The sequence below is a fragment of the Pipistrellus hanaki genome (assembly GCF_964339955.1).
Source record: "Pipistrellus hanaki genome assembly, chromosome: 8".
In the NCBI taxonomy this organism is placed as follows: domain Eukaryota; kingdom Metazoa; phylum Chordata; class Mammalia; order Chiroptera; family Vespertilionidae; genus Pipistrellus; species Pipistrellus hanaki.
This window is the reverse complement of record NC_140510.1, coordinates 50,150,675-50,177,244: the sequence shown is the minus strand read 5'-3', so window position 1 is coordinate 50,177,244 and position 26,570 is coordinate 50,150,675. Positions and strand designations below refer to the sequence as shown.

Below are 26,570 nucleotides of genomic sequence, written 5' to 3'. Positions count from 1 at the left end.
AATGGGCATCTGGAATTCAGAAAATATCAATGTGGGATTTGCAAGCAGAGTCAGAGCACGATGAGGTGGAGCAGAGACAGATTATAGAGGAAGAAGACCCAGGAGGGAGCCCAGTGAGCACTGCCATTTGATATGGATGCAACTGAGCCTGAAGAGAAACATTCGAGAGGACCATGTTCATAGAGTGCACGCTCATTTATTCAGAATACTTTTCCATGAGCTGATCCAGCCTCCAAGCTCAAAAGGTTGCACATTTTCACCGAAAAGGAAATAACGAAGTGTAAGGGTAACAATTTAGTGAAAACCCAATTTGAATAGACATGAATAATTTCCAACTAGGGTGTTTTATATAATGGATACCCGCCTCACTGGTTATTGTTTGCAATAGTTATTCAGTCTCTGGGTCAAACTGTACTTACCAAAGTCACTTCTTATTAACACTAATGGCTTGGCCCTTTATGTATAATTAGTTCAGGCAATTAGTTGTGAGGCTCACAATTGAACACATTGCTTTAATCTTTTGAAAATCGCCCTGTGTCACATTATTCTAAGAGTGCCTCACTTGAAAGAAAACACTGAACCAATAGGAAGCACTAATTTAAAAAGCTATAAGAAGAATGCCCTAACCCCCAAAGAATCACAGAAATTAGTGCAGGCTCAGTGACTAAAAGATTTAGGTCCAGGAAAGGACATATTTAAATTAAAATTGCACTTTCTTAGACTAGGAACACTTCTTGCCTTAAACCTCCCCATTAGTTCAACACAAGCTATTCGGAAAAAGCTCCACAGTATGCTGAGGTGCAGAGGGCAATTTGTAAGGTGGCCTTATTACAGTCTATAAAAACAGGCCCAGCAGAGGCCCATGGATCGGGCAGTCACCACAGCATGATGCACAAGTAGGAGCCTAATGAATATTTGATGATGACATTTTTCCTTCTTTGCATGTTGTTACAAGGCAGCCCCCAACTTACCAATAGGATTTGTGTTCAAGTCTACTTGAAAATAAGGACGTATGTTTTCTTAAAAATTGTGTTGGAAATGATGGAGCTATGTGCTAACCCATCACAGAGTGAAACTAAAGTTCCTAACCACCTATAACAATACTTTTGTGAAAAAAATACACTGGACACAGCTAAAGTATTCTAAGGATATCTTCCCTCAGCAGCAGTCCCAGAATGGACAAAGATGCCACTCCTGGGACTCATCTTGCTCCAAGCCAGGAATCTGGGCAAAGGGGTAACAGAGAGGCAGCAGTTGGGAGGCGGGGCTACAGGCTGCCACATGACAGACCCAAATCCAAAGATGAGGATGTGGGGAGTATTTCAGAGTGGGGTAAGGCAGACTCAGGCCTGCATTACTACTGAGATAGAGGAGGGTTAGGGATTCCCTACCAAAATGACATCAGGCTGGAGTTAGGAAGTAAGGAGCAAGAGCAGAAATCACCCATGTTCTGATGGGAGCCCTGAAGGGAAAGGTGGTTCTGGGACCAGAGACAGCCTGAAAGGTGAGTTCTAGGCAAGACAAGATTTTAATGGTGACTAAGGTCCTAGTGCCTTCAGGACACACTGTTATACAAAGTCTCTGAAATTATATCAAAAGCTATACAGCTACTCTATTTGTACACAGGCAGGTCCAACCTTCCCAGGATTGACTAGGAGGATCATCTCCCTGACTGTGCATCTCGGTCCATCCAGGAAGTCACACACCATATGACTTGGCCATGTGGCTGTGGATGACCATCTTGACCCCAGTTCTGGCCCTAACCTCTGCTCCATCCCCAGAGAGAAAGAGTGGTTGTTTTATTGGTATACATCCAATGTACATGAAATGTACTGTATCAGTTTTCCAAAACTGATATTCAAACTTGACAAGCCATCAAGTCATAAGATTTAAAAGATGGCCGTCAAATAATACCCTTAGGTTCAATCACCTAACAGTAAAACCCTGACTGTTCTGTACTAAATGCAAAGTTTACAAGTTCTTGTCGACTTTTTTATTTTTAAATTACAGCTTTTATTTTTAATAGTTTTATTTTTCAGAATAGATATATAATAATAATATGAAAGGAGACAAAAGAGGAAAAAAGCTTTTTATGTCTTAAAAAGCCTTTTAAGTTAGTTAGTGGGTAAGAAAAATGGCAGCCGAGCCTACAGCCTTCAGGCGGAAGCTTAGGAGATGATTCTCTGTGAATCTGCTCTGAGCGACAGGAAAACCCTGATGATAACAGGGAGGTAGGAGGGCAGGCTTCCTCAAGGAACTGGCTCTGTCTGTCAAGCCTTCCGTTTAAGAGCCCCACTTGAGTGCTGAAGCTTTCAAATCAGCTCCATGGGGCTCTGAAACAGATGTAAACAATCTGTGAGAGCAGAACATCTGTAGGCTGCCTCCTGCACGCCTTCTACCAAGGATCGAACGTAACCCAGCATGTGCCCTTACTGGTAATTGAACCAGCAACCTTTTGGTGCATGGGATGATGCCCAACCAAATGAGCCACACCAGCCAGGGCTAACTGTGCTGTTATAAGCCACTAAGATTGTGGTAACTTGTTCTAGCAGCCATAGGAGATACCACCCCGCCATGTCAGCACACACAAGGGCACAAGCACAGGGCCACCTAATAGGGCTCCAGTTCTATCACTTTCTCATTTAAAGGAAAACCCAACTCTTAGAGGAGAGAGTCAGTAAAGAGGTTTCTAAAACCTTTGATAACTGAATTAAATCCTCTTATAAGTGGTTCAACATGAATGAATTTTCTCTCTCCTCACCTTGAAAACCAAAGGAAGAATAACAACATCAGCAAGTATCTAGGTTACACTACTATGACTTCATAGTCTTGTGCTCTGACTTCTTGTCCCACTGGTCTACTAGATAGAGAGGAAAACTACCAAGTGGTGACTGATTTTCACATGCCGCTGTGGACTCAGTCTTATTGCTATTTTTTACTTCATATTAGTAATCCCTGACCACACAGTAATACATAATTTGAGATCTTCGCTTTCCTATGTGTTCACATAATGCACAAAAGCTTTTGACTCATGCAACAATCCAAGGAGTATCCTTTTCTATGTCTTTCTACCTATTAGAAAACCCTGTAATCCTTCAGATGTGACAATTACATGCTGACTTTCTCAAAATAAGGTCAATCCTGATAGCATATTAAAGAACTGTGGAAAAATTAGAAGCATAATCTAATCAGCCAGCATATTGAACAGGCTTGAGTAGTTGAAGGTTACATACTGACTTAATTGTGACTGTTATTAACAGTTTGAAATATAACTTTAAAAGATGGGAGAATTAATACTTCTTTGCCCCAATTTTTGATACTTCTGCAGCCAAGAGTCAAATGCTTCTCAAGTGTGGCAAATGACTTCTAATTAAAACTGATCACTTCACTGTGCTGCTTAGTGATATAATGTCCTTAAGAGGATTAGACAAACAATTCTAGGCATGCACAGAGCCATCGTGCTTGCTAATGAATTTCAGACAGAAAGAATACAACACTTTGGTGTTTAAATGAGTGACTACATGTAATGTCTTGTTTGTTCAGTGAGGGACTTAAAAATGACTTGGATCTATGAATTGGAAATAACTTCTCCTCGCTCTGCTGCTTGCTTTGCTGCTCTCTGCCAGTGTTTCTGTCGAAAACTTAATACTGTCTATTGTATGTTGTTGTTGTTTTTTCTGATGAGTACTCTGTCTTTTTTTTTTTTTTTTTTACTCTTTGCTTGTTTTGTTTTACTTTTTTCAGATCTACAATCAATCTGGAACTGTCAGGAGAGACCTGGGACTAATTTGAAGAACAGGTAAACTCTGGGGACCTCTTTCTCCCACATCTTTCACCATCATCACCCAGGGCTAACTCCATGCTCCCTTGTTTCTTTAAAGGCCATTACACCTTTGTCAGCACCACAGAGACCTTGAGGCCTCTGAAACGTGTTTTCTTCCCATCCATCAGCCTTCATCTTTGACCACTTCCTTTCCTGATCTAGTTAACCGTGAGCTGTCATGGCAACCTCTTCCTTTTTAGCCCTCAATTCCCCAGTCACCTGCTCAACACAAATGTCAATATTGGCAAGAAAGTAGCGTGGACCAGTTGGTTTTGAAGCTACTGGGAATTGGGTTGGTAATATGATTAGACAATTTACAAGCTATAGGATTCTGGCAGTCACTTGACATTTCTATTTTCTCATCTGTGCTATTGAGAAGGGCTGGGGCTGAGGGAGAGGGGAAAGTGGGGTGGGTTTGGAGAAGGATTATCAATAACAACACCTTTTGGACTTATTGTGGGGATAAGAAGTGATTATGACAAAACCTTGCACAAAGCAGGCACTAAACAAACGAGGAATACGGTAGCTAAAAAGCAACAAATCAGTTAAGCACTAGTCAACCCACTGCGTTACACTGAACATCACTGGAGAAATTCTTACCACCACAGCCAGGCTTTCACATTCACCACATTGACTACGTAAAACTTTTTTTTTTTTACTTTATTTATTTATTTTTATTTAGAAAAGCAAGCAAGATTTATTGACTGCAGCAAAAATATACAAGGAAGGGCATAGAAGAAGACCAGGAGAGCCTAGGCTGGGCTGCTTTGGCTCACTAGAAAGTCAGAGAATAGGGGGCCTTGGAGACAGATTCAGGGGGTTAACCCAGGATGAGGTGCCACTGCCCACTTGGTTGCAAGTGTCTTGGTGTTCCTTAGAAATTAGGGGATAGTCTGCGAGGAGGGGGAAGGGGAAGGAAAGGAGGTGGAGAAGAGAGGCAGAGGCTCCTTGGAAGGAGAGCTGACTATGTAAACTTTTACAGCAACTCCTCCAGACCTCTGCCTCTTCACTTTCAACAGATCCCACAGGCAATTCCACTACCAGTCAAGATGAAATAACAAGGGTCAAATCTACCTTCCCCATTGAAACAACCCCAAAATAGACAAAACATACAAAAAAAAATGGTTTTCAAGACACTATCAGGCAACAAAAAAAACAGTAATCTCTCAAAGATGGAAAAGTAAGGTCAGTCCTAAGATTGTACCAGCTCACTTCCTTGTGTTTCCATCTGAGGCGCAGGGAGAGGAACTCAGACAGGGACCAGTAGATCTTGAGAATCTAAGACAACCAAAGTAGCTATAGTTCGAAGAAAATAAGAGAGATTCACAGAGAAAGAATTTTGGAGATGTGCAGAGGGTTCCCCTGAAGAATTCAGCTTGGTCCTGCTTACAGGTATAAGGAAACTGCTGGCACTGTCCTCACACACACGGAATCAAGATCAGCACCTGGCCCCCACTGCCAGACTGGAACAGCTCATTCTTCAGGGAACCTTGGACAGCGTACACAGAAGAATCTTACTTAGAACTGAGGAATTATTAGCCATAAATTAAAGTCCCACCGAAAAGCAAAACCTAAAAGAATGTCACTATTTCCAAGTACAATACAAAACAAAGCTCAAGAATATTTTTAAAAATATATTTGTATTGATTTCAGAGAGGAAGGGAGAGGAAGTGATAGAAACATCAATGATGAGAATCATTGATTGGCTGCCTCCTGCATGCTCCCTCCTCTCCCCCTGACTGGGGATTGTGCCCACAATCCAGGCATGTGTCTTTGATTGGAATCAAACCCAGGACCCTTCAGTGTACAGGCTGACGCTCTATCCACTGAGCCAAACCAACCAGGGCAAAGCTCAAGAATATTTATAGGAATATTAAACTATCCAGTACCCAACAAAGTAAACTTCACAATATTTGGCATCCAATAAAAAATTGCCAGGTATACAGAGAAGCAGGAAAATCTGACTTATAATAAGGAGATAATCAATCAATCCTAACCCACAGTTGATATAAATATTAGAATTAGCAGGCAAGGATATTAAAAGTTAAAATTATATTCTGTATGTTTGAAAATTTAAATAGAGAGAAAAAATATTTTAAAAGACCCAAATACCTCTTCTAGGGATAAAAACTACAAGATCTGAGATGAAAAATATATTGCATGGGATTACTATTTTAGGCATTGCAAAAGACAAGATTATTAAATGTGAAGACAGCAATAGTAACTATATATATTGAAACAGAGAAAAGAGTGTTATTGTTTTTTAATGAACAGAGTATCAGTGAGCTGTAAGACAACTTCAAGAAGTCTAATATACTGGTAAATAGAGTCCCCCAAAGGAAAGGAAAGTGAAGAAGGGATAGAAAAGAAAAATTCTTAAGGAAGTCATGGCAGAAAAATTTCAAACTTTTTTGAAAACCAAAACCTCACAAATCCAAGAAGCTCAATGAACCCCAAGCACAAGACACTTGAAGAAAATCCATCATGGCACATTCTAATCAAATTGCACAAAACCAGTGATAAAGAGAATGTCTTTAAAGCAACCAGACAGGGGGAAAGACACAATATATACAAAAATAAAAATGACAACTGATTTCTCATTGGAAATAATTTAAGTAGGAAGCAACATCTTTAAAGTATTAAAAAAAAAAAAAAAAAAAAAAAACACCCCACAATACTGTCTATTCAGACTTTTACATCCAGTGAAAATAGCTTTTAAAACTGAAGACAAAGGCCCAGCCAGAGTGTCTCGGTGATGAGCATTTACCTATGAGCCAGGAGGTCACAGTTTGATTCCCAATCAGGGCACATGCTCAGGTTGCAGGTTCGATCCCCAGGAGGAGGGCATGCAGAAGGCAGCCGACCAGTGATTCTCTCTCATCATTGATGTTTCTATCCCTTTCTGCCTCTCCCTTCCTCTCTCAAATAAATAAAAATTAAATTTAAAAAAAAACAACAACAACTGCCCTAACTGTTTTGGCTCAGCGGATAGTTGGCCTGTGGACTAAAGGGTCCCAGGTTCAATTCTTCAATTCCGGTCAAGGGCATGAACCTTGGTTGCGGGCACATCCCCAGTAGGGGGTATGCAGGAGGCAGCTGATCGATGTTTCTAACTCTCTCCCTCTCCCTTACTCTCTGTAAAAAAACCAATAAAATATATTAAATAAATAAATAAATAAACTGAGGCAAAGCAAAGATATTTTCAGGCACACAAATGCTGAAAAAATTGATCACCATTAGGCACAAGAAATGTTTGGCCCCTGTGTCAGGAGAGCCCATAGCACAGTAGCTCTGACCTGGGCACAGTGCACCTGGGTGCCTCACACATACCTGGGCTTGCTAGCCCAGAGAACAGCTAGGGCTGAGAATGAAAAAGGAACTATGCAAGACAGGCCTGACAAGCTCAGTGATCAAAAGTAGCCAACCAGGATGGCCTGATCACAAATGCACACTAGGCAGGTCATGAAGGATAATCAGATCCCAGGACGATAGATAGCTTCCTTAGCCAAGGCCAGTCTTTACCTTAAGTAAGCTCTGTCTATTGTTCTTATACATCTAGGATAACATACCTTTGGAATGTCTCAGTAATTTCCTTTTCCCACCCTCAAAGGCACAACCTCAGGAACCCTCATTGTTAGTGTTCCCCGAATTCCAACTCTATGTGCTATAAATGTTAATTATTAACTATCCTGTACCCACAACTGTAAAAGTGGTAGGTGTTTCTCCATTTCATCTTTTATCCAATCCTAAAGATTTCCCTGGCTTGCTTTCTTCTGCCCACTTAATCTACCATCAATGGGTTTAATGTAACCCTCCTTATATCTTTTCCTTTGATTCTAGTGTATAAAATAAGCTGCAAAAATGCCCTGTTGAAATTTTGTTTCGGGGTAATTGTAAATTTGTCTTAAATAAACTCATAAAATTGTGTTGTTGTTGTTGTTGTTGTTGTTTTAAAGGAATGGGAATACCACTGGTCCCATCACCATTTTTTTTTTTTTTTTTTTACATCTGTACAAATATTTGCAAATCAACCCTAATGTACCAGGTCAGGATAGCTTAATAGTCAGGAATTGAATGGTCAGTAAAGTCTGGCTTGGTTTGGACACCTCACTCAACCTGTCAGCACCTCAGTTTTCCTCATCTACAAAATGAGAGCTAGACTAGATGATTTTTAAGATCTTTACTGTGATTCAGCAATGTTGAAAAGGCTAAGGTGCTAGGTAAGCCTTTAGGTATTGAAACACTAAGAATATATAATGGCAGATGCTCAGGCATCTGTTTATCACAAAATACCATTATTGTGAAGAGTGGCCATCCTGTCCCACTCGTTATCATTCTGATTTTATGAAAATCAGTTATCAACTTTGAACTCTTAATATTGCCTACCAATATATATTTTTAATTAAGATTTATAATATTATGTAAATTCTAGGAATACATTATAATTAAACATCTGTACACATTACAGCATGCTCACCAACAAGGTCATCTCGCACCAAATAATTGACCCCACTCTACCCATATCACCCTTCCCCATCCCCAATATTTTCTTTAAACAGAGTACTAATCATAATTAACTATCTTAAAATCAGAAAGATGATTTTAATCTTAATTCTCAATAAAATAATAACATACAGCTCTAGCTGGTTTGGTTCAGTGGATAGAGCATCAGCCTGCAGAATGAAGGGTCCCAGGTTTGATTCAGGTCAAGGGCCCGAGTTGTGGGCTCAATCCCCAGTAGGGGGCATGCAGGAGGCAGCCTATCACTCTCATAACTAATATTTTTCTCTCTCTCACTCTTCCCTTCCTCTCATATTTATAAAATAACTTAAAAAAAATAAAATAACATACAATTTTAGGAATATTTCTCTAAAGGCTTTCTGGAATTCCTAAAGAAAATCCATCTATTTTAGAAAAGTAATTCCAAGAAATTATCAAAAATAGGATAAAATTGTAAAGCAATATCCCCCTTCCACAAAGTAATACATTCTGGCACAAAGCACCTTTAGATGCAATATTATCATCCGAGTTTAAGCCAAAACTTGGGGGAAGATGTATGAGCTAATTCATCAGGAACAACAATCCAGCACCACCTTCAAAAAGAGATTACTAATTTCCTGTTTTACGTACAGTCATCATGCCTATGCCAGCAGAGGAGAAAGGAAGACAGTTATCATGATTTGTGGATAGTTTTTATAAGTATCTGAAAAGACAGATCATTGCTTGCATTTAATTCATAAGTTATTGCTTTGCAGAAAAATGTCAAATGGCCTGTTTTAAATTTTTTAAAAAGGCAACTATAAAGCTGCAGCATCGCCAACATAAAGAAATGCATTTTAATCTTTGTTTGCTTTATTCCTGGCTTTGAAAAATCTAATCCCTAAAACCTGGTCATTTTACATTACATAGCCTTCTCAAAAAGAATAATTAGTCATTCTTCTCAGAGTTCTTAAAAATATTTCTTACACAGAGAAACAAATAATTGTCGGTTAGCTGCTCTATAATAGACATTTGAGACTCACAGAAGTACAGCACTGCTTTCCCGAATGTTTTCCTTTACAGCTTAAGGGAAAAACTCAACAAGTTTTTTTCTTCTGTGCTCTTCAAGATTAGAGTGTATATGCAAACTAAAGAAGCTATAATTAGCATTTGTAATAGCAAACAATGTACAGTGTAATTTTCTATGAGTCAATTAACAAAAATTATATATTCAACATTTACTGAATGGCCACTATGCACAAGACTATATGTCGAGGGAGTTAAAAAGATGAATAGATGGAGCTTTCGACTGCTATGAAAAGCCCTTTAATAGCATTAGTTTTGGGGATTTAACAAGTGAAAATAAAAAACAACCCTTAATGGTTATCAGTCCCCCTGAGGCTCCCCATGACATCTGAGCAATCACTCAAGTGCAGCTAAAGGTTGAAAACTCAATATCTCAGCGAGCGGGGAACCATAGAATACAGCTCCAAACCCAGGCAGGAAAATTAGTGTGTCTTCTTTTAAAAACACCAAGAAAAACACTGAGCAGCAAATACACACGCATCCTCAGGTGCAAACCAACAGAAATAACAAGTGTATGGAAGGGGTAATGGTTGGGGTTTGGAGAAGAACAGTAGAGAGGAGGGAAAAGAATGTTTATTTTTATTTATTTAAAGCAGAATTTCTGCATAAAGCCAAAAGTTAAAAGGCTTTCTTTACAAAATGACACATGGAAATTGTCATTCGATTTTAAGAAACTGGGTTTTATATTTATTTCTTTTCATCACCAATCAGGATTAATAATTCAGTCTTATTTACTATCTGCCAGGTAGTATTTATACACTGAAGATAGGAAAACCATAGCATCCAATCCAAGATCTAAAGGACACATGCCACCTCCAATTTTCTCTCAGAAAATTCATAAATTACCATTAAGTAATAGTCACTAAATACCAGCGATGTACTGAATGCCGGGTGAGTTAGACAAGGTTACATTTGAAAAAAGTTCCTCTCTGTAAAAAATCAATAAAACATATATATTTTTAAAAAGAATTGTACACCTGAAACCTATGTAATTTTACTAACCAATGTCACCAATAAATTCTTTTTAAAATAAATAAATAAAAGTTTGTTATAAAAAATATACTTTTCTGTATTTGCAAATTTTTCTACAATCAACTTGTATCATTTTCAATACAGGCAAATCTTTTAGGACTTTCCTTTAAAATGTCACCCAGTATCAATTCAGTTATTGAAAAAAAAAAAAAAAAGGTGTGTATGTTAAATAGAAAAGAAAGAATCGCTGATCTGAATGACACTTCTAACATCTCCTGAACCTTAAAAAAAAAAAAAAAAATCTCACCAATTACTTATAGTCGGCTATCTTTGAGATATCATGCATTTATCCCACAAACAATTTAGATCACCTATCCTAGGTCCTGGGAACCAGTAGTACCTAAGGCACACACTGAGAATTAGGAGACCAATCACAAGAAATGAACACATAAGGAAGGAGATGTTCTCAGATTGGGATGCCCTGGGGGGGGGGGGGGGGGGACACGCACTTCAGTGGAGGGCTGGAGAAGGCCTCGCTGGCATTCCAGAGGACACAGGAGGAGCCATGAGGCAGAGCAGCAGGAAGAGTATTCTAAAGAAAGAAAAGAACAAGTGCCACAGCCCTGCGATGGGAATAACCCGGGTTTATTTAAAGAACAGCAAGCAGGCCAGTGTGGCTGGTCATCAGGGAAAGTTGGGTATTCACCTCTGCATCTAAAATGTCTTGAGGTCATTAAACAACTTTATCCCCTAAAATAACTGGTTAAGGATCCAGGCTCTGGGACCAGAGAGGCTGAGTGGGCATCCAGCTTGGTCACTTCCTATAGATGGATTGTGAGCTGGCCATCTCCTCTCTGGACATGGCCTCCTCATCTGTAAAATGGAAGTGACGGTATCTACTGCAAGAACAGCTACAAGGCTTTAAAGGCGAGGAGGATCATCTCAGATGCTTAGAATGTTTGGCGGACAAAAAATGCTAAATGAACGGTAGGTGGTTTTGAAAGTGATCTTTAAGAGACTAAAAATAAATAAATAAAACCCCTCCACTTTGTTTGAACCACATCAATATGAATAAATTATATCCCAGCTGATGTGATGCTTTTTCAATCATAGAAGTACAGAAATTCCATTACAGTGTTACTTTGTCAAGAAAAGCCAATGAATCCGCAGCCCAATCTTTCTGGCCCCAGAAAAGATGAGAGAATTGCTTTTCATGTTCTCTCCTTGACTTTCTATAATATTTAAGATGATAGTCCATCTCTCCTCCTAGAAATTCTTTCCTCTCTTGACTTGGGGACATGATTCTCTGTCCTTTTCCCATTTATTTAACTGTTCCTTCTCTACCTCAGACACCTCTTGTTCCTCCCATCTTCTAAAAATGTCATCAGTTCCTCCTCGCATGTTTCCGGCTTCCAGAGGTACCCACAGAGCTAACTCGAATTCTTGATGTGACACTTACCTCATTATACTATGTATTATACTAAATTATGTCTTATCTCTCCTATTGGATGGATAAATTCTTGAGAGCAGGATTGACAGCTTAATCATCTTTCTTTCTCCCTTAAGACCTAACAAAATCTTTTGAACATAGTCACTGCTATAAGTAACTAAGTGGATAAGCATATAAAATACTTTTAACAGACTATTAACATTAAAACAGAGCATTACAAACACTGTTGGAAATTTTCCTATCACTCTCAAATTAGCTTATGATTTGTAACAAGGAATAAGAGATACTGACTGTATATACATTTTACATGTTTTCCTGTTATGAATATTAACATTTCAAATTTGAATTCACATGCTAAAAATTATAACAGCACTTACTATGTGTCCATTCTAAGAAGTGTATATGCACTAATTCACTCTATCCTCGCATCAACCCTTTGTTTTAGGTACTATTTTTATATTTTTCATTTCATGAATGAGGTAATAAGGCAAACAGTTAAAGGACTTAGTCAATGTCACACAGCTGGACAAGGCAAAGCTAAGATTTGAACCCAGGAAGCTTTGGTCTCAGTCTGTGACTGTAATCCCAAATCTTACTTAAATAGCCATCTACTTAATAAAAGAGTAACATGCTAATTGACCATACCTTCATGGCGCCCACCAGCCAATCAGGAGTGAGTATGCAAATTAACCTAACAAATATGGAAGGTTAATCTACATACACAGGTGCCGAGTGGCTGGGGGCAGGGCGGGATACTTGTGGCATTCTGCACCACCCCAGCCAGTGCAGGCCTCTGGGCAGCGTGGGAAGGCGGAAAGGCTGCTCAGGGCCAGAGCAGAAAGGTGGCTCCGGCCAGAGCAAAGATGCTGCTGGCAGCCAAGGGAAGGAAGGCCCATTCTTGTACAAATCTTTGGGCATCGGGCCGCTAGTTCACTATAAAAATCTAAATCTACATAAGCATTTTTTAACTTATTTAGAACTTTTTATGAAAATTTGTTATTTATAAGTAATATAAACAAATATACTTGTATTAACTACATTAAAGTTCTGGCTAAAGCACACATATATAATTCACTAATGCATATTTCATAATTCCACTTTTGTATTAAATATTACAATATTTTAGGCTATTTTATCCTACTTCTGGATATTTAAAGGTGTTACTAATCTTACATGAAATCTTTTTGACTATCTTGTGAAATCTGTATTTCAATATAGATTTTTTTTTGTATTCTATATTGATTTTTTTAAAAACTTTTCAAGGATTTTTAGAGAGAGAGGGAGAGGGAAAGAAAAACTAAAAATATTCATAAATATGTAAGATAAATCATACTAAGGCTACTTAGCTCTAGGTGGCACAAAGTACAACCACAATAATGTTATAATCTTGTTGAAAATGATGATTTAATATATGATGATAGTTTTTTGTGTGTTTTTTTAAAATATATATATATTTTTTAAATTAAATATATATATATTTTTTAATTGATTTTTCACAGAGAGGAAGAGAGATAGAGAGTTAGAAACATCGATGAGAGAGAATCATCGATCAGCTGCCCCTTGCACACCCCCTACTGGGGATGTGCCCACAACCAATGTACATGCCCTTGACCGGAATCGAACCGGGGACCTTTCAGTCCACAGGCCGATGCTCTATCCACTGAGCCAAACCGATTTCGGCTTTTTAAAAATATATTTTATTGATTTTTTTTTTTTTTTTTTTTTTTTTTTTTTTTTTACAGAGAGAAAAGGAGAGGGATAGAGAGTTAGAGACATCAATAAGAGAGAAAATATCAATCAGCTGCCTCTGGCACACTCCCTAATGGGGAAGTGCCCACAACCAAGGTACATGCCCTTGCCCGGAATCAAACCTAGGACCCTTCAATCCACAGGCAGACACTCTATCCACTGAGCCAAACCAGTTAGGACTGATAATAGGTTTTTAAAGGCTATATTTAATCTTACTTTTTTTTTATCACTATAAAATAATTTCTACTATTAAAAAGTCTGCTTAATTTTCAGATGTTGTTATACTTTAAGCTTTTAATTTAATAACCCAAATTTGGTGATGGAAAATTCTACTATTAAAATGCGAAGTGAAATTTTAATCAACAAAATTCTTAAAATGTGATTAGCCACTGTCAGTAGGCCTAATTACTCATCAGTTTTTATTTGTTTTGCTTTGTCTTGGGGTATTTTTTTTTTTTGTTGTGTTGTTTTCTTGCAACCAAGAAAGTAAGGATTTATTAAGCAGATGGTGCCATGGCCAGAGTCACAGATAGCTAATGCTTAAAGATCTGGCTCCTCAGTAATTAATTCTTTAAATTATTATTTTATTGATTTCAGAGAGAAAGGGAGAGGGAGAGAGAAATAGAAACATCAATGATGAGAGAAAATCATTGATTGGCTGCCTCCTGCACACTCCCTACTAGGGATCTAGCCTGCAACCTGAGCCTATGCCCTTGACTAGAATGGAACCAGGGACCCTTCAATCTGCAGGCCAACACTCTATCCACTGAGCCAAACCAATTAGGGAAGTAATTAATTTTTGAAGAAAAATTATTTCAGTCTTCACCTGACCAAAAGTAAAACACATTCAAGAATGTTCAAAACTAAAATCCTAACAACTTGAACTATAAAAGTAAACTTCTCAAATGAGACATTTGTTTGCCCTCTTTAAGAGTGTAAAGTTCATGTACATATCTTAGATGCCAACGGGCTCATTCCCCAGGTTCTTGCACTTGCTGTTCACGCAGCCAGAAAAGAATCTACACCCAGACCCCCCCACCCCCCACAACTTGCCCCTTTCCATCATTCAGGCTCAACTCGAATCTCTCCACCTAGCAAGGTGTTGCCTGGCCAGCCCACCCAAAGAAACCCACTGGTAGGGGTTGAACTGTGTCCCTCAAAAAGATGTGAAGTCTTAACCCCCAAAATCTCACAATGTGGCTTTCCTTGGAAATAGGGTTGCTGCAAGGTAATTAGTTAAGAGGAGGTCAGCCCTTAATCCATTGTGACTGGTGTCTTTCTATGAAGAGGATATACACAGACAGCGGCCCGAGGAAGAAACATGTGAAGGAGGCAGGGATTGGAATTACGCTACCACACACCAAGGAATTTCTGCGGCTACAAGAAGGTAGAAGAGGCAAGAAAGGATCCATCTTGATTCTGGATTTCTGGCCACCAGCACTGTGTGAGAATACATCCTGACCATTTTGCACCACACAGTTCATGGTACTTTGTCACAACAGCCCTAGGACACCAACATACCCACCACCACCACCAACTGCTCTTGCCCCATCGGTCACCTTTACTGCCGCCATAGTTATTACTAGTACCTGAAACAGCAATGTGATTTTTAGTGGTTGTCTCCACTCATGAGAATGTCAGGTCTCTGAGAGCAGGTCCTTTTCTGACTTCAAAGCAGAGCCTGGAATATGTAGTACATGCTCAAGAAATATTCTGTGCAATAAATGAATGATCCTGAGAACGATAATCAGATAAAAGAGTATCAGAAGGACAATTCATTTCCAATAACTGGAAGAGCTACAAACCCTCCTATAATCTAATAACAAAGTCTAATACCAGATGTATCTAGCCCTGAGTGAGACTTTGTACCATCTTAAACCTAGGAGATAAAGAAAAACAGCTTCAGCAAAATGCATCCCTTACGGCTTCCAAGATGTGGCTGAAATAATATTACTTTTCGAATGAATGTTTTCTATGTGTCAGGAGAGGGCTCATCTCATGGAAATGTAGTAGAAGCCTGATGACTAAAAGAGGATGCAGAAGATCTTCAGGGAAAACAAAAGTGAAAAGAGGAGAACTGTGCGGTTGTTTGGTAAAGGAGTAGTTAGTGTTGCCCCACCGCCAAGGCCCTCTTTGTGGAAGGCATGAGCAACAGCGGGCACTCTTAGCCGGAGTCACTGGCTACATATTAGGGGGCTCTCTGGTATTGGGGTCTCTAGGAGCAATTTTTAAAGTGAAATATATAAAATAGTCTAGAGATTTCCATTTTTAAAACATATATCTTTATTGATTTCAGAGGGAGAGAGAGATAGAAATATCAATGATGGGAGAGAATCATGGATCAGCTGCCTCCCGCACACCCCATACAGGGGTTGGAGCCGGAAACCCAGGCATGTGCTCTGACCAGGCATGGAAACGTGACCTCCCGCTTCATAGGTGGATGCTCAGCCACTGAGCCCCGCCATCTGAGTGAGTTTTCCGTTTTAAAAAAAGCTTTGCTGTCGGGTGGGGAAGGTTCATGGTTAATAGGGGTGTCACCTCTGAGGAATACTTCATTTCCTGAAAATGCCAGAAAAATGAGAAGGGACGTGTGCTCTGAGGGAAGCAACCAGAGGGCCAACAGAGTGGCCCCTCGGGAGCTTTACAGACAGAAAGCCACAGAAAAGAGGCCTGGCCCTAAGAGAGAAGCTCCCCTCGTGCGTGTTTTGTTCTCCCTGTGTTTTGGGAGAACAAAACACACAAGCAGGCAACCAAAGCAAGATGCCCAGGGAAGCAGGGGAACCAGAAGCTGCAGAGGGGTTTCAAGGAGGATGGGTTGGGGTACTAAATGGAAGAAATGGGGGAGAGAGAGAGAGACTGGTGTGGACAGAGCAATGGCAAGGCAATGGGGGCTGACAGGGAACAAAAAGCAGGTGGGGAGAGGGAAGGGCAGCCGGAGTGACCTTGGTGACTGATCCCTTTTTTATCCCAAATCGGTCAGAAATTAAGATTTCTTAGACTTGCCCAATACAGTGTAGTAAACTAATTTTGAAAGAACCAAAATGTTGACCATTAAAAACAACTAGCTGTAACAAAATCGTAAATCTGCTTTTCCATGTCCAAGGCACTTCTGGATTCTACAGCACCACAAGACAGGTGCGCAAGAAGTCAGTGATGGCTGAACAAGCTGAAAGCAAAAAGTAGTCACTTTGGTTTACTGGTCATTTGTTTTCCAGGTAAACAGAAGTTTCATTAATGATTAATAATTGTACTTTGTCTCTAAGTACCAAGTTAGAGAACTCATTCCAACAGCTGCCATCATACCCTCGTTAGGCAGATGAGGCTTCCAGAGAGCACAGGGGGAGCAGCTCAACCAATGGAGAAGCTGGGACAGAACGTGCGCAGCCGTGGTCCCCACCCAGGGCTCCTCCTGTCAAATACAGACTGCTTCTCTGGAGCACAGTGCACTGGGACAGGAGTGCCACAAGGTAGTGGCTATTTTCACAGAGGGATGATTGGGGTGAAAGAAGTTAAATGTGGCAAGAAGCAGCAGTTGGGCACAATACTGTTAAACCACTGTATCTAATATAGGCTACTAAATCTCTTTTTTTTTTTCTTCTTTTTAATATATTTCATTGATTTTTTTACAGAGAGGAAGAGAGAGGGATAGAGAGTTAGAAACATCGACGAGAGAGAATCATTGATCAGCTGCCTCTTGCACACCCCCTGCTGGGGATGTGCCTGCAATCAAGGCACATGCCCTTGACCGGAATCAAACCTGGGACCTTTCAGTCCGCAGGCCGACGCTCTATCCACTGAGCCAAACAGGTTTCGGTTAGGCTACTAAATCTCTTAAAGAAATGCAGTGAAATTCCTCCCAAATGCCATAGAAATTAAATACACTAGATATACTAGTTAAGGATCAAACGCATCCTGACATTTTAATAGCCCGGGAGGTTGTGGACAGGGTTTTCTAGACACTTCCACAGGTCCTGCCCAGAGCCAAGCTCCCAAAGGTCACCCCGTGCTTCCTCTCCTGTGATAGCGAGCCTCTCTGACCTTTCCCCCTGTCAACCTTTGCGCTCCAAATCACCGTGCTCTCACACCTGATGCTCCTCTCGGACGCCACTACCAGGCTGCTGCCTATCCCTCCTAATTCCAAATAAATTTGTTTAAAAAAGTCAATAGCCACTAAGTTATCAGAACTTCCACAGAGGGAAGGCATGCATAGTATTTACTTGGTCATTTATTAGGATACACATTTAACCCTGATTTCATTCCTAGAAGTTAATAAGAAGAGACTGATGTGACATTTCCTCCTGTATACTTTTTTTTTTATTTTATTTAAAACTACCAATTCTTAATAAAGGGCTATGTCTGTTAACTTTGCATAAATGTGTATTAATGATGAGAATTAAACTATTTTTATTTCCTTGTAGGAAAATTATTTTGCAGCATACCTCTGATTGTCACCAAGTTTTTCCTTTTCTTCAGTATAATTCATATAACTCATGCTTATTAAATTTATATCGGCAAATACTTCTTTTTCCCAAAATAATCTCCTACCAACCATTAAACTGCTGCTACCTTGGCTTTCTCTGTCTTACTATTCCTTTTTTTTTCCAGAAATTTATTTGAGAGAGAGAGAGAGAGAGAGAGAGAGAGAGAGAGAGAGAGAGAGAGAGAGGAAGAGAAAGAGAAACAATGATTTGTTGTTCCACTTATTTATGCATTCATTGGTTGCCTTGTGTATGTGCCCTGACCCAGAGATTGAATCCATAACCTTGGCATATCTAACCAACTGAGCTACCTGGCCAGAGTTGTCTCACTATTCTATACCTTAATAATCGGTACCACTTTGTGGGCTCCGGAAGGACAAAGGCACAATGAAACAATCAGATATAATACCATAAAAAGTTATCCCAGGAAATGGTTACTTAAGGGATGAATGGGGATAATCTCATCAATAAAAGAAGGAAAACAGAAGAGATCAATGATTCCCAGAATGGACTCCCAAAACCAAGGCCACATTTTTTGTTGTTGTTAATCCTCACCCGATGATACTTTTCCATGTGAGAGACCACTTGGTTGCCGCTCCACAAGCCCTAAGCAGGTACCCTACAACCAAGGTACATGCTCTTGACCAGAATCGAACCCAGGACCTTCAGTCCACAGGCCAACACTCTATCCACTGATGACTATGCCGAAACGGGTTTGGCTCAGTGGATAGAGCGTCAGCCTGCGGACTGAAAGGTCCCGGGTTCAATTCTGGTCAAGGGCATGTGGTTGTGGGCACATCCCCAGTAGGGGGTGTGCAAGAGGCAGCTGATGGATGATTCTCTCTCATCGATGTTTCTAATTCTTTATCCCTCTCTCTTCCTCTCTGTAAAAAATTAAAAAATATATATATTATAAAAAAAAGTTTAAAAAAAAAATGCAGATGACTAGACATTGTACCAAAACTCAAGGGTAGCATAGAATCTCAAGGCCGTGACCCATAAAATAACATTTCCCTCTATTTTATCTCTGTAAGGGGCATCTGATGGAGTTGGAGTAGCAATCAATACCATCTCCATTTCTGAGTTCTCCCAGGTAAGCTTCTACCATCACTTCTTCAAAGTCTGTTCTCCATGAACTCTCATCACCACCCAGGTAGGCCCTAATCAATGTCCCTTGGGTCTCCCTCCCAGTAAAATCAGCTAGGTGGGGTCACAGTGGCAAGGGCAGGGCAACTACAGGGAACCAAAGTGTACCAACCTGTCCCACAGGGCAACTGCTTCCATTTCCCTCCTTCTTCAACTTTAGCCTGTCTGGGTAGTAGTGAAGGTGAGCACTTTTTTTTTTTTTTTTAAATTGATTTCAGAGAGGAAGGGAGAGGGAGAGAGAGTTCTAAACATCAAGGATGAGTGAGAATCATCACTCCGCTGCCTCTTGCATGCCCCCTACTAGGAATCAAGCCTACAACCTGGAATCAAACTGTGACCTCCTGGTTCATGGGTTAATGCTCAACCACTAAGCTATACCACTGCACAGTGAGGGTGGGTCTTTATGGCAAATACCATGGATCTAACGTTGCAAAGGGATGCTGTTGGTTACAACTACTCAACATTCTTGATCAATACAAGTGAGCCTCAAGAAATTTAAAAGCCATTTTGATTTCAATAGATAAGTTGACATATTTAAAAATTAAGACAGTGGTAAAGGGTATACTAAATAAGTGTCCTTCCCATCCCCATCCCAACCACCCAGTTCTCTTCCCCAGAGGCAATCACTATTATCAGTTTCTTGGGTCACCTTTCAGAGACAGTCTTAACAGTTACAAGCATAAAGCACATGTCTACAAACTCTTATTAAACCCCAAGGGCTATACCCTGCCCTGCAACTTGACGTGTTTCCTTATATCCTAGAGATCATTCCATATCAGCAAATATAGAATGATCTCATTCCTCTCAACAGCTACCTAGCTTTGTTTCTGCTCATCATTTATTTAAGTGATCTCATATTGATGGATCTTTAGCTCTCTCTAAATCTTTTGTTTACAGACAATGCTGCAATGGATGTGTTTGTGCAAATTCATTTTGTGATGTACAAGAGTATCTGTAGAACAACTTCTCAGGTTTTCTGAAATGAGAAGGTAGGTAAATTTTTAATTTGGGCAGTATTTCCAAATTGCTACACAGATGCTGGACCATTTTGCACCCCTACCAACAATGTCTGAGCTTGTCAGTTTCCCTCAAAACCTTGTCACCATAAAGTAGTAACGAACATAAAGATCTTTGCCAATTTAAGAAACTACATCAGAGATTTTCAACCTTTTTGTCTCATGGCACACATAAGCTAATTACTAAATTTCTGTGGCACAGCAAAAAATGTTTTTTGCCAATATGACAAAAAAAATAGGTATGAAAATCACTGGACTAAACAATTTAAAATTAATTATCCTGAGTTGAGCATTTATAGTTACCTTTCAACGCTTTTTATTTAAAATGTAGAGATACCTCTTCTCTAATATCTGATCTCCATAAACCTTCAGATTTATTTCCTCTGTTGGCACTTTTTTTGTTGTTGTTGTTAATATTCACCTGAGGATATTTTCTTCATTGCTTTTAGAGAAAGTGGAAAGGAGGGAGGAAGGGGTAGAAAGAGAGAGAAAAACATCAATGTGAGAAAGACGGATGGATTGGCTGCCTCCTGCACATGGCCCAACTGGGGCTGGGGATCGAACCTGCAAGCCAGGTATGTGCCCTTGACCCTTCAGTGTGAGGACCAACGCTCTAACCATGGAGCCACACCAGCCAGGACTGTTGGCACTTTTTGAAACGAGGATGGAAGACAAGCTGGGATATAACATCCACCAACTTCCTGTCCTGACCTTCCTATTCCTTTATCCCGGTTCCTTGTGGATTTTGCTCTTTCCTTCTCCCTTGCTTTCCTCCTGGAGTTTCATGTGAACCCTACGTTTGGCTGGCCTACCTTGGAGATCACACTCTTTTTATAGTTCTTCTATTTGAAGTTTACTGAAATAAAAAAGAATTTCATTAATATCTTTTCATAACATGCCATTCAAACTGTGCTATTTTTTCTATTCCAGGGAAATCACACAACAAAAATTGTGCAGATTGTTGCCTATGATGTGAGAATATGCAAAAACTTGTCTAGCTGCTCCAGATAAACAAAAAACAAAAATGGTATCTTAATTTAAAATATAATCAGACTTTAGACTTTATCTCCAGAAATGGTGTTTTAACAAAACCTTTTTATTTTAATGTTCTTGTAGATACTTTATTCTTCAAACTTTTGTAGTTGATATCAGTTTGTTACTTGTAGCAACATTGTATTATGTATAAAAAATATCAAGGTAACTTCTTCAAATTTATGATAAGATTTAAGCACTGGTTTAAGAGATATGAAATAAAGCCATTGCTAGAAATTGAGGCCAGGTTTATTTTAGGTTTGATTTTTGAAAGAAAAAAAAAAGATTCTAAAAATACAGTGCTGTTGTTCTCCATTCTTTTTCCACACTCTTTTCAAAAGGTAGATACATATAGGTCTGTCTCAAGAGCCACAGCAAGAATTGTCTTGATAAGATGTAAGATGGAAAAATAAGAGTTAATGTTCTATTTCTAACTCAATTCCTTCTACACTGATTTTCTCTCATATTAGTATATGGAAAAAGAATGACAAGGAAAAAGAGATAGAAAATATATAGCAAAGATCATTTAATTTTTATCTATTCTTTCCTTTCCTTTCCATTGAGTTAAAAGTCAAGGCTATGGGTATCAAAACAGCAAACCCCAAAAACTGTTGGATAGTCCTAGATATTAAGCTATTGAGGTTATCCTTCCTAGCTCTGCCTTTTGTCAGCTTACTATATGACTCTGTGATACTGGCCCTATTAGAAGGAATTCCCTGATTAGTTGTCTTCAAATGGAGACTCTCATCTCCATCAGTAACCTAACTAGGGGTCCTCCTTTGGATCTCTCTCCTCACCCCTGACCCCGCATATCCCCCTGTTTTCTAGATGTTTTTATCATTATTATTATTATTATTATTATTATTATTAATCTCAGAGTGGAAGAAGGAGAGATAGAAACACCAATGAGAGAGAATCATTGATTGGCTGCCTCCTGCACACCCCCTACTGGGGATCGATCTTGCAACCTGGGCATGTGCCCTTGGCTGGAATCGAACCCTTCAGTCCACAGGCTGACGCTCTATCCGCTGAGCCAAACTGGCTAGGGCTTCCTAGATGTTTTTATGAACCCTCTGAGAGTTTCACTGTTGGACAATTTCATATGGCTTCCTCCACTTCTGTTCATATCATTTCCTCTGAGATGGCCTTCCTCTTCTCAACACGGCCTGCTCATCCTTCCTGCAGGTCTCCACGTGAGTTCTTGGCAACTCAGGCCTGTACACATGGACTGCTTCCTCAACCCTCCACTGGTGGGTCTTTTGGTGCAGTAGCCTGATCTGCTTTATGATGTCTCTGTATGATCCTTATTTTCTTTTCCCTTAGAACTTTAAAATTATCACTGATCCATGCATGACCCTCTTTTTTTTTCTTTATTTTTATTGATTTCAGAGAGGAAGGGAGAGAAAGATAGAAACATCAGTGATGAGCATCACTGATCAGCTGCCTTCTGCTTTGCCCCCCCACCAAGGACTGAGCCCGCAACCTGGGCATGTGCCCTGACTGGGATTCTAACCACGATCTCCTGGTTCACAGGTCAATGCTGAACCACCGAGCCACACTGGCTGGACTGACCCACTTTTTAAAAAATACGATTACCTACGAACTTACCACCACACCTGAGAACTACATCATTACCAATAACTTACAGGCACCTATGTGTCCTTCCCCGTCACATCCTTCTGGTTCTCCCAAAGATAACTATTATCGTAAGTTCAATGCTCATCTTTCTCTTTCTTTAAAAAAAAAAAAAAAAAAAAAAAAAGTATATTTCAACACACATATAAATGCTAGGTTGTATTTGATGATTTGTGTTTGCTTGTTTCCCTGGCATGTAAATTAGTACAATTGTGGGAAATAATTTGTTAATATTTAGTAAGTTAAATATTCACACACCCTACAAATCAAAAATTCTATACCTAGTTATATGGCCAAGAAAAACACTTACACATGTGCCCCAGAAACATGAATGATCTGAGCAGCACTCTGCAATATTTTTAATGCAAAAAAAAAAAAAAAAAAAAAGCCATTAACAGGGAAAGGGAAATATTTGTTACAGACACATAATGTATGACTCTTAGTGACACAATGTTGGGGGCGGGGGGGGATGACACAGAGGTCAACAGAGAATATAAGACCTTTTTCCCAAGATTAAAAACAGACTTTAAAAAAGGGAGAGGGGTAAGAATTATTACTTCACCATTTCAGTAAAAGAAAAAAGAAAATCCTTATTTTGAGAATTCACGCCTTGTCCTCCCAAACTAGCCGACAAACTCCTGAGGGCAGGGACTTTTTCATTCTTATTTGTATCTCCCACATGCCTAGACCAATGTCTTGAACAGATGGTGTTCAATAAGTAATTATCCACTTAATGATTACTGAATGACTTAATAATTTAAAATTTAAATCTTTTCCCTCATCCAACAGTGCCGTGAATAAAGCTGAAAATAAAAAAAACGTTTATTTACGTATACATTAACTTAGTTCTATTTCTGCAATGGCAATCCAGGTATCCAACCACAAACACTTCATCCTGGACCTACTTTCCCTCTCTTCTCCAGGTAAAGTTAACATACAGCCAAAGCAATCTAGGGACAAGAAAACACATGATCCTGTAAAAGTTCAACCAAATCATATAACCAAGAGACAACTGATAAACCATCATAATCTGAGACTGCGATATCCTAAAAAGAATACATCCACTGAATGTATAATTGAGTTATCTCCTCAAAACTGAAAATATGAGCAAAAAACGGGTTTTTTTTTAGACTTTCTAAAAGCAAAGATTTAATTTCAAAAGATTTTGTTTCTTCTTCGAGAAAAAAAATATTTATTTAGGGGAAAACATGAAATTTGGGGTAAAAGAATAATATGAATAATATTCCACCAATCAGAGCCCTTAACAGGGAAAAGCCATTAACAGGGAAAGGGAGCCCTCCTTATAAACCAATGAGAGCTATGCATATTCTCTGTAGGTGATTATAGCGGAATTACGCTGCAGCTTCCCTTCGACCTTGGAGAACTCTGCTCACTCTGAGTTACTGCGAGGGCTTCTGTTTCATTTATTATTAGTCTTTGTATCTGCAATGCCGTAGCATCTGAAAGGATTATCAACACTGGGGGCTTGCAGTACCTAAAACTGTAGAAATGCTTCCAAAAGCAAAGTGGGGTGTGGGCGGATTATCGCCAAGAGGAACACAAAGTTAAGGATATTAAGATGGGATATTTTCTCATTTTACTCTTGAAGGAATACCGCATTTAATGAGCGGTGTAATAGATGACCACCCATTTACATGCAGCTTTTAAATTTAAGAAAAGACATTCAAGAAAAAATTATTTTATTTGGGGAAAATATCACAACTGAATACAACATACAATTTGCTAAAACTACTCCAGCAATTGGAAAAATGGAAATTCTAATAGAGAAAATGCCTATAGGACTTTTGGGTCCGGGGGGAGGGTGGGGAGGAAAGAAAGAATCTAGCACTTCCTTGAGGGTTCACTTAGTTTCATGTCAAATGCTTCATATCCATTATGTAATGCTTTCCCCAGCTTTAGATCTGTTTAGGCTACCGTTCTGGCATATCACCGATTGCCACAAAATCAGTATAGGTCATGCAGATGTGCCTTCTATTCAGTAGAGGCTTTAAAAAAAAAAAATCTGCTGCTGACATTACTTCTCCCCGGCTTCCTCCCCAGCTCTCCCATCCCCTCCTCCCCCAGATGCCCGGGCGACGGGAGCTGCGGGCAGTGGCCGGCTGGCTGCAGGGGCAGCACGTCTCCACTGCAATGCCAACGCCGTCCGGGTCTGAAGCGGGAGGGCAGATCGGCCCGGCCGGGTGCGGACGGAGGCTGCAGGGCAGGCTGCAGGGGCGCCGGCAGCGGGCGGGCAGGGGTGCCCCGCGGGGGCAATCCGCAGTGCACGCGCTCCAGAACGCCAAATGCACAACTTCCCCGGGGCCGCTCCGCCCGATCCCGGATTCCTCCCGGGGAAGGGGCGGCGTGGGCGGCAGCGGGAGCGGGCGCGGGCGCGGGTTCGGTTCTCCGCTGACAATTACATCAGTCCCTCTGCTGCCCCGGCTCCGTGCCCCGCAGCCTGGGGGAGCCCGCGCGGGGGCTGCGGGCACGGGAGCCGGGCGGCCGGAATTCCCCGACACGAGGAGGAGGAGGGGAGGGCGGCGAGTGGGGGGGACCATGACCCAGCGCCCCCTCCCACGTCGGCCGCTGGGCTGGACCGGCACCGCCGACCCCGGCTCCGGAGCGCAGAGGCTATGCGGCCAGGGGAAACCCCTCCTCACCCCCCCCCCCGCCCCCAAGGATGCTCCAGGGGCCCAGAGCGAAGCTGCCCATCCGCGCGCCCCTAAGGGTCCTCGGCCCTCCGGACGCGCACAATGCCCCCCGGACCCGGGACGGGCGCCGTCACATCCGCTCCGGGGGCACCCTCTGCGGCGGCCAGGACACCTACCTGGGAGGCGAGGGGCCGCCGATCCTGCGGCGGGAGGGAGGCGGGAGGCGGAGGCGGCCCCGGCGGGCAGGCGGCGCGCGGCGGGCTGGGGAGCGGAGCCCGGTCTCCGGCTCCGACAGCGGTGACGGCGGCGGAGCTGCGCCCCCAGTGGTCCGCGCCGCAGCCCCTCCTCCCCGGGCGGGGCGCTGGCGGGGCGGCGCTCCGGGCTCCCCGCCCCCGGCTGGCCGTCCTGGCGGGAGAGGGTCCGAACCCTTACGGTGCACCCCGGGGCGGCGCGGCCCGGCGCTGCTAACCTCCGGCGCGCCGGGTTGCTCTTCCTGGGCTCATCCCCGGCCCGGAACCCGTGGGAACCTCTGGTTCCAGCGATCGCCGCCGAGGAGACCCTGATCGGGCATCCCGGGGCCTAAGCGCCCTGGAAGCGTCCCCACCCTCGCAGGCCAGCGCTGGGGGGCCGGCCCGCTTCGCCGCTGTGAGCACCGTTAGAGATTAGATTCGGAAGGGAACAGCAGCCGACCCCTGTCTCAGGTTGTCACTCAGACTGGTCTGTAACCTACAGGACTGTGTGCCTGCTCCCCGCCATCCCTGACACTCAAGCAAAAACTTCTCAGGCCCAGACACACTTGGGCTCCTAGGAAGAAAAAAGACCGTTCTCACTAGACAGACCCTCCCACCCCCTGAAACTCTCCCACCCTTAAACCCTTCCCAGGCTGTGCCCGAGGAAAGATTAATCTGAAGACAAAGTTTGTGGGAAGGATGGGGTAATTTAAATATTTGCACAGAGGTTGTTTTGTTTGTTTTGTTTTGTTTTGTTTTCTGTTAAAAGGTGATGAAATCTCAGAAGAATCTCAAGGCTGTTCTGCCATCACCATCTTCAGGG

At 41.3% G+C, this 26,570-nt stretch overlaps 1 protein-coding gene across 10 annotated transcripts in view; it reads right to left on the bottom strand.

The window, feature by feature from the left end:
• Nucleotides 1-25,886, bottom strand: part of OSBPL6 (oxysterol binding protein like 6) — a 167,527-nt gene extending 141,641 nt beyond the window's left edge. For 3 of the 10 annotated variants that reach the window (XM_084893073.1, XM_084893074.1, XM_084893066.1), the window contains exon 1: nt 25,694-25,849. The gene's annotated coding sequence lies outside the window, so the exon portion shown is untranslated. Of the gene's footprint in view, nt 1-15,148; nt 15,294-25,693 lie in introns of all 10 variants that reach the window. The other 7 variants (XM_084893075.1, XM_084893068.1, XM_084893071.1 and 4 more) reach the window with 5 other exon arrangements.
• Between the last annotated feature and the right edge of the window lie 684 nt (nt 25,887-26,570).